Source organism: Dermochelys coriacea, chromosome 22 (assembly GCF_009764565.3).
Source record: "Dermochelys coriacea isolate rDerCor1 chromosome 22, rDerCor1.pri.v4, whole genome shotgun sequence".
In the NCBI taxonomy this organism is placed as follows: domain Eukaryota; kingdom Metazoa; phylum Chordata; order Testudines; family Dermochelyidae; genus Dermochelys; species Dermochelys coriacea.
Window position 1 is genome coordinate 2,583,096 of NC_050089.1, and position 18,238 is coordinate 2,601,333.

The window sequence follows — 18,238 nt, forward strand, 5'->3', positions numbered from 1 at the left end:
TGCCCCCGCCGTAGCCTGCCTGGCACAGCCCCCCCCACAGGACCCCCCCGCAGCCTGCTTGGCACAGCCCCCCCACAGGACCCCCCCGCAGCCTGCCTGGCATAGCCCCCCCGCTGCCCCGCACAGGACCCCCCTGCCCCCCCCGCAGCCTGCCTGGCACAGCCCCCCCACAGGACCCCCCCGCAGCCTGCCTGGCACAGCCCCCCCGCTGCCCCGCACAGGACCCCCCTGCCCCCCCCGCAGCCTGCCTGGCACAGCCCCCCCCACAGGACCCCCCCGCAGCCTGCCTGGCACAGCCCCCCCACTGCCCAGCACAGGACCCCCCTGCCCCCGCCGTAGCCTGCCTGGCACCGCCCCCCCCCCAGGACCCCCCCGCAGCCTGCTTGGCACAGCCCCCCCCACCGGACCCCCCCGCAGCCTGCCTGGCATAGCCCCCCCGCTGCCCCGCACAGGACCCCCCTGCCCCCGCCGTAGCCTGCCTGGCACAGCCCCCCCCACAGGACCCCCCCGCAGCCTGCCTGGCACAGCCCCCCCGCTGCCCCGCACCGGACCCCCCTGAGCCCCCCGCAGCCTGCCTGGCACAGCCCCCCTGTCGCCCCGCACAGGACCCCCCTGACCTCCCCCGCAGCCTGCCTGGCACAGCCCCCCCCACAGGACCCCCTGACCCTCCCGCAGCTTTCCTGGCACAGCCCCCCCCGCACAGGGCCCCCTGACACCCTGCAGCCTGCATGAATCAGCCCCCCCTGCACATGGCCCCCCCGTCCTCTTGCATCCTGCCTGGCACAGCCCCCCCCCCCCGGCACAGGACATCCCCCCCACTCTCCTGCAGCCTGCCTGGCATAGCTCTCCCCCACCCCCCATAGGGCCCCTCCTGCAGCCTGCCTGGTACAGCCCCCTGCCCTCCCAGAGCCCTGCTTGGCATGACCCCCCCGCACAGGGCCCCCCTGCCCTCCAGCTCACAGTCCCTTCCGCGCACAAAGACAGGGCCTCTGGGCTCTCCACAGCGCATCCTTCTGCTCTCCCAAAGAGGCTGGAGGTTCGGCAGCACCTCCTGGCTTCAAGTGGTTTACAGTTTTGTTCGATGGTTTTCAGCATCCCCACTATAAAAATGCCAGAGCCCTGCCTGACGGTCCCCGTGCCCCACCTCACATGACTCTCCGCCAGGGACGCCCCTCTGCTGGGATGGGCCCGTGACCAGGAGGTGTTTGGCGGCTCTGCCCCCAGAGCTCAGCTTGCGGGCCCATCTCCCCCTCCACCGGGCTCCCCTGGCAGTACAGGTACTAACCTTGTCTCACAGGACACCCTGGCCACACGGCAGAGTAGTCCGGATGGAGGCAGCATCAAGGCCCCCAGAAGGGTGGAGCCAGTCAAGGCACTGATGCTGGGAGGGGAGGAGGGAGCTTTATGGCTCCCAGGGTGTTTCACAGGGTTGGGGGGGCTTCCAGCTTGGCATCTGGAGTAGCTGATCCAACCCCACCATGAGCAGACTAGGCCAACTGCAATGGCGCATTGCATATGCAATCACCCAACAGTCCAGCAACCGCTTCTGCTGCTTCTCATATTCCTCTGCTTCTGGGGGTCTCAATCCATCCTCCCAAATTCCCCTCCCGCCTTGCTGGCACCCCCTTCCATGTAGCGATGTGGCAAAAATAGGGTGGTCGCAACCCTCTTACACCTGTTCACAACCCCCCATGCTGAGAAGCTGGGTTCTGCTTTATACCTGCTCGTTGGCCATTTTATGAAAATTTACCAGATAGCATTTTAAAAAACCCAAAGTTGGAAAGACAGTACTAAACAACAAAAATGGGTTGGGTTGAACTTGGATTGTGTCCAGATTTAAGCACAAAAGATCACACTAAATATTTGTGAAGTTCTGCTCATATGCGATGAAATTCAATATCGACAACCTGTTAAATTGCAGAGCATTAGACGTAATCTTTGGAATTACATGTTGAATGATTGCATTACAACACTTAACTATCTCCTGCTTTGTCCCAAAACCCTTATTATTCTTCATAGCCCTGACACTCATGCAGCAAAAACATCAAGGTAATGAAATTAAATGTCATTTGCCTCATGTAATAATTTTTGGTTTTCAAAAAGGAACAAGAGGAAGTTGCAGCATTGTTTACTTATGGAAACATATGCAAGTGGATTTCATAGATTTCTATAGCCTTTTATATGGTGAACAGGCTAGGCTTTATTGATTCAATTGACTAAACCTATTATATACAGATCATCTAACTCTATTGCTGAGTTTGTAATGCTGGATTAATTTACCAGTAGAACAGATTAAGAGAAAACCATTTTACACATTTCATTTGCATGATTGAAAATGATATGGCCTCATGGGAAGAGGCGACCAGTCCTGTGATTAGTAAAAAGATGGCTTTTGTGCTCTGGCAAAACAGCACAAATATAAGCCCTAGTTTCACTAACTAGTGGCAAACGAAAAGGAAGATACTTCAGGGAAAGAAAGGGAAAAATATCTTATAAAGGTTGTCAACTTTAAAGGTGCAGATTCTCAAATCTTTTTTTTTTTTATTAAGGCAGGTTAATCAAGTATGACTGGAAGAAGTAAACTTGTAATAGAAACACGTTAATAATACAATTGTAGTTAATATAGGTACCAACAACTATGTGGTATATCGTCTGCGGCTTGGTTTCAAGTGTGATGGAGTACATGATAAATTCCAAAGTATAAACTGTACTCTTTTAAATGAAGGGGAGTTATATAACTAGACTTCCTGCCCCCAGGGAGTCCCAAAGCCTTGAAATGAGTACTGTGAGCCTCATTCAGATTTCACACTGGTGTAAATCAGGAGTAATTCCACTGATGTCAACTGGGTTGCATCTCACTGGTGTGAGATCAGAATAAAGACTATGCTTTTGGGATACTTTTTTTCATCTAAACAAGGAAGTTTGACTTTAATAAAGCAGCATATACAGCAGAATCTTGCTAGTTTAATCACCACCCAGCTCAAACTGTCATTTGAAGCTGCAAATGTCTTCTTAGATGCATATATTTACGTACATAAAGACGACTTCCCCAGGTATCCAAACCTCTGGAGGTTTCGTGTTCCCCGAGACTTCAAGTAACTGAGGTTCCACAGTACTAGACAGTTTGGCAATCTAATGTTATTGTAACAGGCTACCACCTTAATTATTTGTATTAAATTCGCACCTAGAGACTCTGACCAAGATCAGGGCTTTGTACAGGACACTGTACAAACACAGGATCAGAGTCAGTCCCTACCTATAAAAGTTTTCAATCTAAACAGACAAGACAAAGAGTGGGAGTGAAATCAGAGACACAGAGAGCTCAAATGACTTGCCCAAGGTTATACAGCAGGTCCACGACACTGCTGGAATAGAACCCAGGTCAGAATCCTAGTCCACTGCCTAAGCTACTATCTCTGGGCCACAGGTGCTAAGTGGATTGTAGGGGAGCACACTCAGTCTACAAGTTTCTTTATGGATTATTTCAGGTGTCTCCTTTGACACACAAGCATTGCACAAATTGTCTGGTAACCAGGATGGAAGAGGTTTCCTTGAGAATAGACTTCACTGAGGATTTCCAGTGAAAATGGAAATCCATCCCACCGAAGTTTTACCCAGTCACCTTTTCAACAGAAGAGTTGTTTATATTCAGATTACTCTCATAGTTCCTCAGATATTGTAGCACCATAGTGCACTTCAGGTAAGGCCTGCCCTAAACGAAAAGAGAGGGGGACTGGATGGGTCATGGGATCATTAATGATTTACAGTGCCATTCATTCCAAATCACCAATTTGACTCCAGTGCAGTGGAGCCCAAAGAGCTAGCTTTAGCATTTAGTTTATGTAGTAGTAACCCAAAGAACCTATAGGGCTATATCTTCTACAACATTGGCTTCAGCAGTTAGCATTAGGCTTGAGGCCTTTGAACTTTGGCACAGATAAATGACCTAATGGTCACCCCTACATTTTGGGGAACTGGGAATAGAGTGCTTTAGGGGGCAGTTTGTCCATGATGACACCAGCCAGCCACAGGAACATGAGCTAACACCAGCTTTGGGATATTTTAGAATAGGAACATCTGCAGGTGTCTCATCATAGGAGTGCCATGGCAACTAATTGATAAATTGAGTTCATTAATATACTAACCTATAGGAGAAGGGCACCGCAACATTACTAGGGTGAGAAAATACAAATAAGGAAGAGGGGTGAAACCCCTACTGAATAGACATTAGGCATAGTGGCATCAGCATAACATATAAAAGTTGTATGCCAGCTGGTGTGCAGGAGGAGAGAGAGATGTAGCCCTTGCAAGGTGCCAGGATGATGGCCAGTGGCAATAATGAGGAAGGTGATAGCGATGAGGAAGATAACTAACATTTCAGGTTGTTCTGCAAGGGATGGTGTGCACATATAGATGTGAAGATGGACATTCTGTATTATCTCTATCTACCTTGATGGGTTAGAGTGTTTGTGTCTTTGCCAACATATTTATAAACTATTACAACTTCAGAAGGATTCCTGAAGTATGAGTGTTGCAATTGTGCACAACAGGGTTTCCCACTGAACAGTAATGTTAATAATTCTGGGCCTGATCTTGGGACAAGAACCTGTCAACCCTCCAAGTGATAACTGAGAATTCTTAAGTAATCAATATAATTAATTCACAATCTGTAGATTGGGCTACAGCAGGTTTTGGTGCTTTATGTGAAACAAGTTGCTAATCTCAGTCCAGCTCCCAGTAGCAGATGGCCAGATCATAAACGCATCACCACAGTTGCCACCCTTGTTAGAGTCAGCAGAGGAGCCAAGGATTGAATAGGTCCTGGAGACTGGGGTCCTCTCTTCTCGTTGGAGGTGATCCCTCCAGGTCAGGGTGAATTGGGAGGATAGTATGGGATTCTTCCTCTAGTCCCATGGGTAAACAGAAGACTTGAGTCTCCAGGGCGGTCCAGAATGATGTCCTATCACCATGATTTACAAAGACCCACAAGCAAAAGTCTAAAGGTTTTTAAAATTCTCCCATCGACCTAGCTACTGCCTCTCCAGGAAGCAGGTTACCTATGCCGACAGGAGAACCCCTCCCATTGTCATTGGTAGCATCTTCACTGAAGCACTGCAGCAGAGCAACTGTGCCATTGAAGCGTTTTAAGTGAAGCCCAACCCTAAATGAAACAAGCTAAACTTTGAGATCTTCAGTTGTAATCCATAAAATACAAATGGAAATAACATAAGGAGTTGAGGGATTGTCTATATTTAAAAAGCTACAACAGCAGAGCTGTGCCACTGTAGCGCTTTAGTGTAGAGACACTACCTACACCAAAGAGAGGAATTCTCCCAACTGCATAGGTGATCCACCTCCCAGAGAGGTGGTAGCATTTTTCTACCGACCTACCACTATCTACACAGGGACTTATGCCGCTGAAGGGTGTGGATTTTTCACACCCCTGACCAATGTAGTTAAACTGATCTAATTTTCTATGTAGACCAGACTTAACCTACCATCCACCTATTTTTTAAAGAAACACCTCTATTCATATACAAATCAGTGCAGCAGCTGGAACTTACACCCCTCGGCGATCAATGGGCAGATAACCTTTGTACTGACAGCACGTCCAATTCTTAGCCAAGTTATGCATGCCTAGACTTGGGGAAATAAATGCCTGCATTCTACATCACTCCAATAATGTGTTGCATGCTAACCAATTGATCCAAGAATGTAGGATGCTGACTCAGACTTCAGTCCACAAGGTAACAATCAAAGGATGATCTCTCCTGACAAGCTGTTTGTTTTCTTGGCTTGAGTCATTATGAAATGTTAACTATTTTTACCCATTTCTTTAAGGAAGCATAAAGATGATGGTTAGCACCTGTTTACATGCTACTGACAGCAAAAGAAGATTCTTAAGCACTTTATGGACAACTCTCCAGTTCAGCAGTCTCTATAAATATGCAAAAAGAAAAGGAGTACTTGTGGCACCTTAGAGACTAACATAGCTCACGAAAACTTATGCTCAAATAAATTTGTTAGTCTCTAAGGTGCCAGAAGTCCTCCTTTTCTTTTTGCGGATACAGACTAACACGGCTGCTACTCTGAAACCTATAAATATGCAGCCACTGCAGTAGTGGGAGGATAAAAAATTTCCTAGCATGTTTCTGAACAAAATAAAAAGGAGAGAGAACATACCAGCACCATACCAAACCAGGACTGTAGCATCTCTGAGATGGCAGTCCTTTGTGTTGCTATTCAACAGAAAACTGCTTTTCATAATAAATTGGTATCAATGTCATCTTCACTTTCAGGGGTTCTCAACCTTCTTTTCCTTCCATGGCTCTATATTCCATTCAAACACTTGCAACCTGTTTGCTTCAGATGTTGCCCAGAATTTTTTGTGTTCAGATGCATTGAAGGAGGTGTCACAGGAATCAGTGCAATTGTTTATTATTGTATTTTAGTAGCACGTGGGAGCATGAAGTGCTAGGTGCTGAACAAACACAGCACAATAAGTCCGTCTCATGCTTTATGAGGTGGATCCTGTTCCAAGCAAGCAAATCTATTCTAATTTATAATAAGAGACAGAGAATTGGGAGCAGGGTCACATCTATCCTTGTCAACTACTAGCAACTTCCATGGTTGAAAATCAGATTTATTTGGGAAAACTTTAAAGCATCACTAAGGAAAAAACCCAAGACATAACATATCAGTAATAAAAACATTACCAAGCTATCTGACAGAATGGGCCAGAGGCAGCTCAAAATTTGGCCTAATATTTCAGTTAGAGACAGGATGATTCATTCTGTTATAAAACCACAGTAGAAAGTTCAATGGTCATTAAGAAGAAGTCTCTCCTAGAGAAGAGGTTGAATTCCCAGCTGTCTGAGGGCCCAGGGCCCAGATCCTCAAGGATATTTCGACACCTAACTTCGGATGTCTATATACCTTTGAGGATCTGGGCCTAGGGCCTGTGGAGAAGTCAATGGGAGGTTTTCAGAGCTAGAACCTTGTTTTTGAAAATTCCTTTTGTTTTCTTTTTCACTGTTATGTTTTTCTGATAAAAATCTAGATGTTTTCTGGGTGTTATCTGCTTACTGCTACTAGCCAACTCTGTGACACAGCTAAAAAGAAACCCTCTTGCTAAGTGGCTGGAAACAGCTCAGGTGAATTGTAAAACATCGTGTTAATTGTCAGATCCCCAAAGCAGGCATTATTTTAAAAAACAACAACATATGGCATATTTCCCAGGTTAGAACAGAGCTGGGAGGAGTGTAAAATAAACATTGTATCCAAAAATCTCTGCAACCAAAACAGCTACAAAAGTACTCCCTGGAAATAACAAACTGGAAAGCTAATCATAAGAAATCAAATAGATGAGGCTGGCATGTTTTTCCTGTCTGGCTTTAGCTTTTTTTCCCGTTCCCAGGTTTTGTGGGTTTTTTTTTTTTTTTTTTTTTGCTCTGGCCTGTAGAGAGTAGCAAAGCCAGGAGAATGATCCTAATCCACTCCCCTACCAAGATGGACTCTATATCCCAGCATGGTGTTTCTCTGTCTCTCCTTCTGTTCCCTAAAGGAAAGATAGTCCTGCTGACAGCAGCAGCTAAAACCCAGGCTGGGGCCCTAAAGACAGGCCATAGTGCAATTTTCTATGGTCTCAGATTAAACTTTCCTTATCCCGGTACCTGTCTGGCTAGCACAGTGGTGAGGATATACAAGCAGCAAAGGCTATTCATTCACCTCCATTCTCATTCTGCTACCTGCATTCCTGGATGTGTCCCCCTCTCCCACCCAGTATTAATTTCAATTGGATTTCTCAGAAGCTTAACTCAGAGCTAATTAGCACCCTATATGGCCTATCCTTTCTACAGTACCTTCACAAAAGATTTACAATGTGATTAAAGTTAGGTGCCTGAGGACAGCCATGTTCAATGCGTTCCTCGGCATTCTTGAGGAATTAAGCCAGAAGGGGGAGAAAAAACACTTTGGGTTTTTTTTGGTTTTTAATCCTAAAAAAAAAAGAAGAAAAACAAGAACAAAATGAAAGCCGTTTTAACTCACTTCTAAAGTTAAATCACTTAACCCCATCTTATTGTTATGAGAAAGGAAGCAGGATTAATAGAGTTTCCCTCCAAGATCCAGGTCATGAAAGATCTGTTTCTTTTTTGCTCTGTTTTTATTTAGGGTGAAACGCTCAGTTCTGTCAATACAGCTCCGCTCTGCCAAGCAGAGCATAGCAGCCCCCAGGGTGTGGATTCTCAGCCTTTCCGCACTCAATATGAAGGGAGTAAACTTGATAGAAGGGGCTGCCTCCTCACTGCTCTTTATTGCCATTTCTTTTCTGCTTTTCTACATTTCATAGAGCACTAAACAAAACAGATTTTTATTTGGGGAGTTTAAAAAAAATGCAGTTTTTCTGTTAGCATTTGGAAATGTTTAATATGGGGGTCTCTTGCCAGCTTATGCATCCTTTTCTTCTAGTTGCATCTTTCAGCTGAAGATTTTAATAAGCCCTTTACAATCAATAATTAATTATGCTGCACAGCACCCTTGTGGAGCAGATAAATGTTATTATGGAAGGGTAAACTGAGGCACCTGGGGTGACAGAGTCAGAGGCTAAGTAAAGAATAGAATCCAGGAGTCCTGAACCTGCTACCTTAATTACTAGACCACGTCATTGCCAGTGATGAAAAGATTCCCATTGCCTTCCATGCCAGTTGGACTGGGATGTTAATGAAAACAGAGTGCTTTAAAGAAAACAGAGTGCTTAGTATTATCATTTGTTTTCTGCCTGTTGTAGAAAACGAAACCACATGAGTGGAGTTCAGGCTGTTATTTAGAAGGTATATACCTGAGAACATCGCACAGTTTGCAGTGTTTCCTGAAATTTACAAACAGGAAGGATTCGTGTAAACAGCTCGGTCATGTAGGGCCTAATTCTGATTAGTGTAAATCAGTGGTAAGAAGTCCATTGAAGTCAATGGTGTTCCACCTGTGTGCAGTCCCACTCCCACTGTAGGCATCAAAAGTGGAGCGTGATGTGTGACTGTGCCATAAACCTAGGGTAAGCAAGATCAGACTCAGCTCCTAGTTAGGGTAAATAGACACTGAGAATAGCTACGATCTCCATGCTAACTCATAAGCCTTCACTGAGACACCTGGGATAGGAGTTGTCTTTATGAAAACTACTAAATTTGGGGTTTGGGGACATCAGTGTAGCCAATATGTCATGGTCTGTATTGCACCCACAGACACTGGTTACAGAGACAGGAAGGCTGACACTGTAATGGTCTCACCTCCTAGCAGGTGGAGGGCAGAAGTGCTGTATTTAGTGACAGCCAATGGAAATTTTCATTTTCTCAAGTGGTAGAACAGCTGCTTCCAGATATAAGGGTTCAAGTGTCAGATGAACAGATTCCTTGTAACATAACTAAACCCCTAATGTGGTAAATTTTATTATGATTTTTCGGTCCATTATATAGTGATTCCTATCTCAGGGAATGGCTTTGAGGGAGAGAGACAGAAACTGAAGTAGCTGATGTAATGAAAAAAAAGTTCTTTAATATATATGGGTTTTGTTGTCTGTGACTCCTTATAAAAGGAAAACCTCTGTTTCCAGGAGCCCCGTGGTCTACTTGCTCTCTTCATAAGGAAAATAGGTACTATATAAAGAGAACATATTGCTATGGCAGGCAATATCAAGTGGTGCTGTTACACATATCTTCCAACTTCTTTTTCACAGGGTATGAGCAAATGTTCAGTTTTGGAAGACATGCTCTATTGTTAGTTTCTGTACAGAAGCACTGGTTCTTGGAGGGGGAGCTGTGCGAGTAGCAGGAGAGTTTGTTCTCTGCCTTGGACTGACTGGAGTCAGTTTTTGAGGCAGAGTAGCTCTCTGGGAGCTGGACACTGGTACTGGGCAGAAATTCATGGAAGAAGGGATTGTCCTATGTGCTGTTCAACCACCTCTGTTCCAGGGCTGGTGTATCGATGCAAATAAAACAAGTTACATGTAGACTATATTGAGATTCCATGTCACTGATTTCTCCTCCACTGGGAAGCTGACCAGCCAGACCCTGGACATCTGCTACCATCCGGTAGAAGGGCAATGCTGGTGCAAGAACAGGAAATTGGTGTTAATAGTGGGGGCTGCAATACTGTGCATGCTTTAGGTTCAAATGAACACATTAAAACTAGACTGGACAAAGTACTGGAGAATCTCCCTTAGGGAAGAATCATGTGCTGGTCCCCAAGGGATAGGCTAAATAGACTTTTCCATCTGTAAAATCTATTATTCATTCAGCAGTGAGCCACACTACTTAGGACAATGTTTTACAATTTATAAATATTAGCATGGGACCACAATTTACAGGAAAATAAAAAAAATATCCACCACACATCTAATGAAACAGATGATTGTTGCACAATGATCAAATATATTTTCTAATGGTTAAAGCAATTCTCCTGGATTAAACTGATCTCAAAAATTAGTCACCACCAGCTGCTAACAGCTTACTACACGTCACCCGGCAAATGATTTCTAAATATCTACTAATAAATATCACCCTTCTCAGCGTCCTATGATTGCAGCAGCTGTAGGCTGCTGACATGACAACGTCAGTAAAGGCCCTGTCCTTATCTCTTAGAGATATGCAGCAGCAACTCAGAATTTGCCATGCCCCTTCTCATTGGCTGGAGAGGTTCATCCTCAGCATACTCTTGTCTTGCTGGCCTGAGGAGCGTGCAGCCATGCCTTGATGCTTCAGAAGGGCTTCAAGCCATTCACTACATTCTGAGGTAAATAAGTCCAGTCATTGAAGGGTGCTTCTGGGTTTAGATCAGGGCAAATGCAACCAGAGTAGACACTCTCACTGAAAAAGCCCTGGATCCACTGGCATCACAGGAATCCCGAATGCATTCCAGGAGCTACACAGAAGAATCTCAAAGGGTGGTGGAGGTGGGGAGCAGAGGAGTAGGTCAGCAGAACAGAATTATCCAAGCTCAGATTTGACCAAGACTAACTTGCAAACTATGCCATCAGATCTTCAACACAGGCTCTCTGTTTCATAAAAAGAACAGGAGCACTTGTGGCACCTTAGAGACTAACAAATTTATTTGAGCACAAGTTTTCGTTGGCTAAAACCCACTTCATCGGATGCATGCAGTGGAAAATACAGTAGGAAGATATATATATACACAGAGAACATGAAACAATGGGTGTTATCATAGACACTATAACGAGAGTGATCAGTTAAGGTGAGCTCTAGCATCTCCAGCTCCCCAGTGAACCCTTAACACCCTGCTGGGGCATTGATTCAAAGCAGATTAACAGCACCTACTGAAATACCAATAAAAAGAAAAGGAAGACTTGTGGCACCTTAGAGACTAACAAATTTATTTGAGCATAAGCTTTCGTGAGCTACAGCTCACTTCATCGAATGCATCCGAAGAAGTGAACTGTAGCTCATGAAAGCTTATGCTCAAATAAATTTGTTAGTCTCTAAAGTGCCACAAGTCCTCCTTTTCTTTTTGCGGATAGAGACTAACACGGCTGCTACTCTGAAACCTGAAATACCAATGTATCTTCCTTTACCACCTTGTGCTTTCCTAGGGAGAATCTCCCATGCCAGGTATTGACTCAAGCCAGTTGCTCATATACTCTGGTTGGAGTGCACTACAAATATCTAGATAGATTAGTTTAAGTAGATCAAGCCCAAACCCACCTAGCTAACAAGAGCATGGCTTGAAGTGATATGGCTGCATGGGATAAACAGACCAAGCGTATTCTGAGTCCCAGATGTTCTGCTGCTGCTGAGAAACCCAGAGAAGTAATAAAGTCTACATGGCTCTTGCCTTGACATATCTCCCGTACCAAAATTTGATTTCCATCTTTGGTTTTAGTGAATCCAAAGAACATCGTTTTCATTTTGACAGGTTTCAGAGTAGCAGCCGTGTTAGTCTGTATTCGCAAAAAGAAAAGGAGTGCATTCTGATGCATTCTGATGAAGTGAGCTGTAGCTCACGAAAGCTTATGCTCTAATAAATTTGTTAGTCTCTAAGGTGCCACAAGTACTCCTTTTCTTTTTGTTTTCATTCTGAAACACAACCAAGGGAAAGTTTTCTCAACTGCTAACAAAACCTCATGTAGGAATTCAAAAAAATCTGCAGAACATTATGATAGGCTTTATTTTATTGGAACAGTACAATTTATAGAATACATCGGAAAAATCAAACAAGGTAAAAGTATGTATAGAATGAGTCACTGGGTTTGCTTGATGTCTTTAGGCACTTCCAACCATGGTAGTCCTGTGACAGATGAAAATGATTTGCTAACCAAACCTGGTGATATTTTTCTTTGGTCTGCCAATTACAGACTGTAGATTAACACAGAGAATACAAAACTGGCAGGACGTATGGAGATGGCATCTTGTACCTGCTGTCACCCAAGACGTTTATTCTGCAGCAATATTGTTAGGTGTTATTAGATATTGTTAGGTGTCCATGATTTCTCATAGGTCTGGGCTCTGGATTTTTTGTTGGTTGGTTTAATTTTCTCTTTCAAGATTGATTATCAAACTAAACAAAAAGGTTCAAACATCCAGGATGTTGATTTTTCATACTTACCATTGGGGCTTTCAAAAACCTACCTGGTAATTTACCATTAGAGAGACATTTCATAAAGAGGAGCAGGAAAGGTGAAAAGAAATGTCCAGAGGGTAGAAGAAGCTTATCCATCATCCATAAAACAATAAGAGTCTCTCTCTGGCTGCCAGCTAGAGAAATAAAGGGCCTATTGCAAGATACTGCAGAATCATGTTACTTTCTCTTCCTGAGGCTATAAAAGCTCTTCCAATAAAAAAGTATCACCCAAATCTTGCTATTATTGTGTTTTAAGAAAGGGATTGTTTCATGGGCTAACACAATGAGCATTTTTGTTTCTTGCTCCTATGGTTACAAAAGGTTTATGAAAAAGGGTGGACTGTCAAAAGTGCCTCACTGATTTAGGAGCACTTTCAGTGGATCTGGTGCTCCTAAACCATTTACATGCTTTAGAAAACCCCACTCCAGATGTTCAGACTTGGTTGCCTTAAAGTTAGGCACCTAAATATATGGGTTACTTTTATTAAGGTGCCTAAAATATGGATTTAGGTGCCTCAAAAGTTTGAAAATTCTTTCCTTTGGACAAAGGTAGTCAAAATACAGCCAACTGTGGCCCACAGCATTGCATGACCTTCATCTTCAATATCGAGCTTTGGCTCTTTAAGATTATACATCACATCACATAATGCTCCATCGTTATCCGACCAGCTTAGACCTGTAGTCTCCAGCCCCTGCAGGTGTTGTCTCCATTTGAAAAGGTGTGGCTGCTGAAATCTCCTCCACTTTGTACAAATCAGGCAACAACAGGATCAATCAAAGTCTTTATTTTCAGCAGAAATGGGACCAGGCCACACTATTTAGATCCGCGGCCAAATGGCATCACAGTCTGGGGGTATGTGCATCGGGGACCTGGTTCAGGCCCATTTGCATGAGTTCCATGAAGGACCCTGTGGATTCCCCTTTGACTCTCCAAACAAAGCGAACCTGCAAAAGGTTTATGGCTCTAGGAATGAGACTGCCTGTTCTGAGGAGTTAAAAATGAGCTCTGCCTGCAGCAGTCTGTGCGTTCATCCTTAACATCCTCAGCCCTTTTTTTAGCAGCTCAAATTCCAAGGATAACTCTACAGGGAGGATGATGGTTAACTTTAATAGCTTAGAATCTCAAGGCATAATATTTACAATCAATAATCTTGGCACAGCAATTGCCCCCGGCGGTTCAGTGCCGTCCCATTTCATTTGCCTTCTATGTTGAAAAACAAAACAAAGCTATGTGGCAAGTCAAAATCTATATGTACTATCTGTACAAGGATAGCGGTGCCCTTCAAAAGCACTAGCAGATTGGGTTACTGACTCCAGCCGGGCTCTGATTATACATGTTTGAAAAATGATAGTAGGTAAACAGAGACTTTAAGACATCAAGTTTCTTCAAGGTGGGAGCTGCTGTCAGCAGAGTTAAAAGAAAAGGAGAGAGATGGATGAATTAGCTTAAAGAACTCTGAGCCAGCAAATCAAGAGGAGCTTCTACTCAACTATGACACTAAACTGGGAGGAAAGGTAGATATGCTGGAGGGTAGGGATAGGATACAGAGGGACCTAGACAAATTAGAGGATTGGGCCAAAAGAAATCTGATGAGGTTCAACAAGGACAAGTGCAGAGTCCTGCACTTAGGACGGAAGAATCCCGTGCACTGCTACAGACTAGGGATCGAATGGCTAGGCAGCAGTTCTGCAGAAAAGGTCCTAGGGGTTACAGTGGACAAGAAGCTGGATATGAGTCAACAGTGTGCCCTTGTTGCCAAGAAGGCCAATGGCATTTTAGGATGTATAAGTAGGGGCATTGCCAGCAGATCGAGGGACGTGATCGTTCCCCTCTATTCGACATTGGTGAGGCCTCATCTGGAGTACTGTGTCCAGTTTTGGGCCCCACACTACAAGAAGGATGTGGAAAAATTGGAAAACGTCCAGCGGAGGGCAACAAAAATGATTAGGGGACTGGAACACATGACTTATGAGGAGAGGCTGAGGGAACTGGGATTGTTTAGTCTGTGGAAGAGAAGAGTGAGGGGGGATTTGATAGCTGCTTTCAACTACCTGAAAGGGGGTTCCAAAGAGGATGGATCTAGACTGTTCTCAGTGGTAGCAGATGACAGAACAAGGAGTAATGGTCTCAAGTTGCAGTGGGGGAGGTTTAGGTTGGATATTAGGAAAAACTTTTTCACTAGGAGGGTGGTGAAACACTGGAATGCGTTACCTAGGGAGGTAGTGAAATCTTCCTTAGAAGTTTTTAAGGTCAGGCTTGACAAAGCCCTGGCTGGGATGATTTAGTTGGGGATTGGTCCTGCTTTGAGCAGTGGGTTCGACTAGATACCTCCTGAGGTCCCTTCCAACCCTGATATTCTATGATTCTATGATTCATGTACTTGTGTCATGGATTCACAGGCTTGGTGCTACACCCCCAACTTTGGAACAGTCTCTTGGAGGAACCCCTTTGCTGCACCAGACCCCCAAGGGATCTCACTCTTCCTTTGGGGTGGGTCACGCAGCATCAGCACCTCCTGAGCCTAAACCTCTAGGGCTTCAGCACTCCTGCTTCACACTGTGAGCTCTGCTCAGCGAGTCTGGCAAGGCTCCTGGCAGAGACTTATCTGCTCTTCAGAGACTAATGCACCGCACCCAGTATTTGCAGTGACAATCAAGTGGTGTTTTCAAAATAGTCGGGTTTGTTAGTCAAGTGGAACATGGCATAGGAAGTGCTTAGGTTAGCAGAAAGAAATGAAGATTAAAGCATAGTCCATTCTGGTCAGCCTAGAGCAATTCACCAGTAAAGATGTGGTGAGCTCCATTTTCAGGCTCTTTGTCTCGCCCTCTGACTTCCTTTCTTACTCAGTTCGCAAGTGAGAGATCCCCCAGCCTCTTCCAGAAGCCAACCCTTATTCCCTCACCTCATACCCCCACCTTTGTTCTCACGCTGGGATTTGTGCTCAGTTTTCCTGCTCAGAGGTGGGGAAATCCTTCTCCATCTGGGTCATTGCTTGCTAGGTGTCAATGTCCTGGTGAGTGCACTTTCCATTCTTAGATCTTCCACTGAGATGGGTTGGCCTTGGCCAATCTTTATTAATGATCCATTCAGTCCACTTAGACAGCTAGGTGACGCACATACACACCTGGGTCTCTTAGCTGGTCCCAAGAGCAAATGCAATCCTTCCCTCCTATCCACTGGGTACCCAAGCAAAGTACAGGGGAAACTGAGGCACACATAGGCATCATAAAAATTACAAAAATTCCCACTTTGTCACCACTTGTCAGCCATGGAGCTCTGGATTCACATGTTTACCAAGTGCCTGGTGCCGCGCGTTTTCCAGCAGCCATAGGGGCTCCCGTTCTCAAGCAAACACGGCCCTCCAGTCAAGATAAGACTGCTGGCATTTTGAGCTTTCCAGTACAACTCTGTGACTTCATACAGTATGAGAGAGAGTGTGTGTGTGTGGTGGGGGGGGGGGATGGCAGGGGGAGGGGAGAAGCCTCCTCCAGCTTTGTCTGATTTTCAACTCATGTTTCTTTTATTATTCAGCAAAGTTCCCCGAACTAGAATTCTTTCGGGTCTAGACGCCGATAAGGAGCAAAAGAGGGTAAACAGCGTTTCCATGGAAACCGGAAGTGGCAGGAATCCCAAGAAAATGGCTGCCGTGTTGTGAATGGAGACAACCCCATCCATGTGTGTTTACTCTGCGCGTGGCTATATAAATAGCTACTGCTGGTTTAAATTTTTCCTGTGAAAGGATTCCATGGGCCAAGAATAAAATAAACACAGCCATGGCTTCAGGCCTCACGGTTTTATTTTCTCCTTTAGACAGCGCTTGGGTTCTCTCGCCTTCTGGGACTACTCCAGATTCCTACTGCCCGTTATTCTATTCAGCGTTTAGATTAGTAGAACGCATTTTCAACTCTTATAAAAAACAGATGCATTTGATCATGCTTGACTCGCTTACGGATTTTAAAAAGCATCCATCTAATAAATGCTAACCACCCAATGGGAATAATGATCCTCCATGGGGGAAAAATAACAGCAAAAGGAAGGGCTAGTCGACCGAAATAACCCGTGGTTAAACAGATCTGCTGTAGAGATTTTTTCAGGGACCTTCTCTGGCCTGTGTTGTGCAGCAGGTCAGACGAGATGATCACAATGGTCCCGTCTGGCCTTGGAATCGATGAATCTATGATTGTGAAACACTGATGTGGCCAACCCTTAGGCCTGAGTCTTCAGCTTTTCGGGTGAGTAGTTCTTATTCACGGGAGTGACCCCATAGACTGCAATGGGATTGCGGGTGTGTGGGTTCATTGAGGGGTTGCAGGAATCGGCTCTGTGCCCTAATAGGTTTTTTTCTTTCATGTGATGAGCATGGTTAGAGAACCATGTGTAGACGCCTTCCCTCGCACACAATGCCCTTTCCTTTCCACATGGGCAAAAATAGACTATGATTTGGCCACAAGCATCTTTAAAGATAGTGATTTTTGTAGTTTGGAGAGGCCATAGGCCTGGTCTACATTTAAAAGTTGTACCAGGATAACTGTTTTGGTTAGGGATGTGATATTTCACCGATACAGTATAGTTATCCTGGGACAAGCCCTAGTAAAAGTAGACTTATAATGATACAAAGCTGCCTTCCAGCAATATAGCTTATTCCCCTTCCTCTACAGGAATGGCTGCACCAGGATAAAGCACCTTTATCTCGATGTAACTGTGTCTGCACTAAGGGGGGCTGTACTGCTTTCACTAGATTGGCCAGACAGCTTTCTAATGCAGACAAGGCGATAGACAGCAGAGCCCGAATTAATGTGTCTGAGGCTGAGTTCTGCAGGGAAAATGGGCCAAAGCTGAAATATTTGCCACCTTTTGGTGCACACTAGTACCCTCAAAGATTCTGTATCGCCATGGAAACTACCAAACCACGATTCCCTGGAACAGATGCTGTCACTGGGTTGGATGATGGGGACATGTCCCCATCCAAAGATTTTTTTTTTTTTGACTGTTACATACCATCCTGCTTCTCATTTGGAGGCAATTTACAAACCAACATGCACACGATACACAGGGCACGCTTCACCCACCACTGCAATGCTCTCACCCCTGCAAGGAAACACAGCAACACTATGTACAGTTTGGGGGAGAAAGTGAAGAAGAATCCCATTTCTAGTTGACAATGCAGTAGGAATTTAAGAACAGACAATGCAGCGCCTGAGTGAGAATTTGGCCAGGATATCTGGGTTAACAGCTCTCTTGCCAAAAGGGCCCATGATCTGTAATGATGACAAGTAGTCAGGACTTCAGTTTTACATCTCATCTGACAGCACCTAACACAGAACAGCAGCCCCATAGACCCATGAGATCAGCAGTGACTCAGAGGAAAAAGAGACACAAGCTGACCAGTACTGAATTGCCAGTTACATTTCCTGAGGTGTGTCCTTTAAAGGTCTCCCACCAAACGGTATCTTGTCCTGACCCTGCTTAGCTGAGAGCTAGGATCCCAGGTGGTCTGTGGCTTCAGGCTACACTATGTGACAGAATCACAATTCCATTCTCAGCAATGCAAGTAAGTGTTTTAATGTTTTCTGTCCCGATGACTAAAATTCATGTCCATGGCCTAATCAT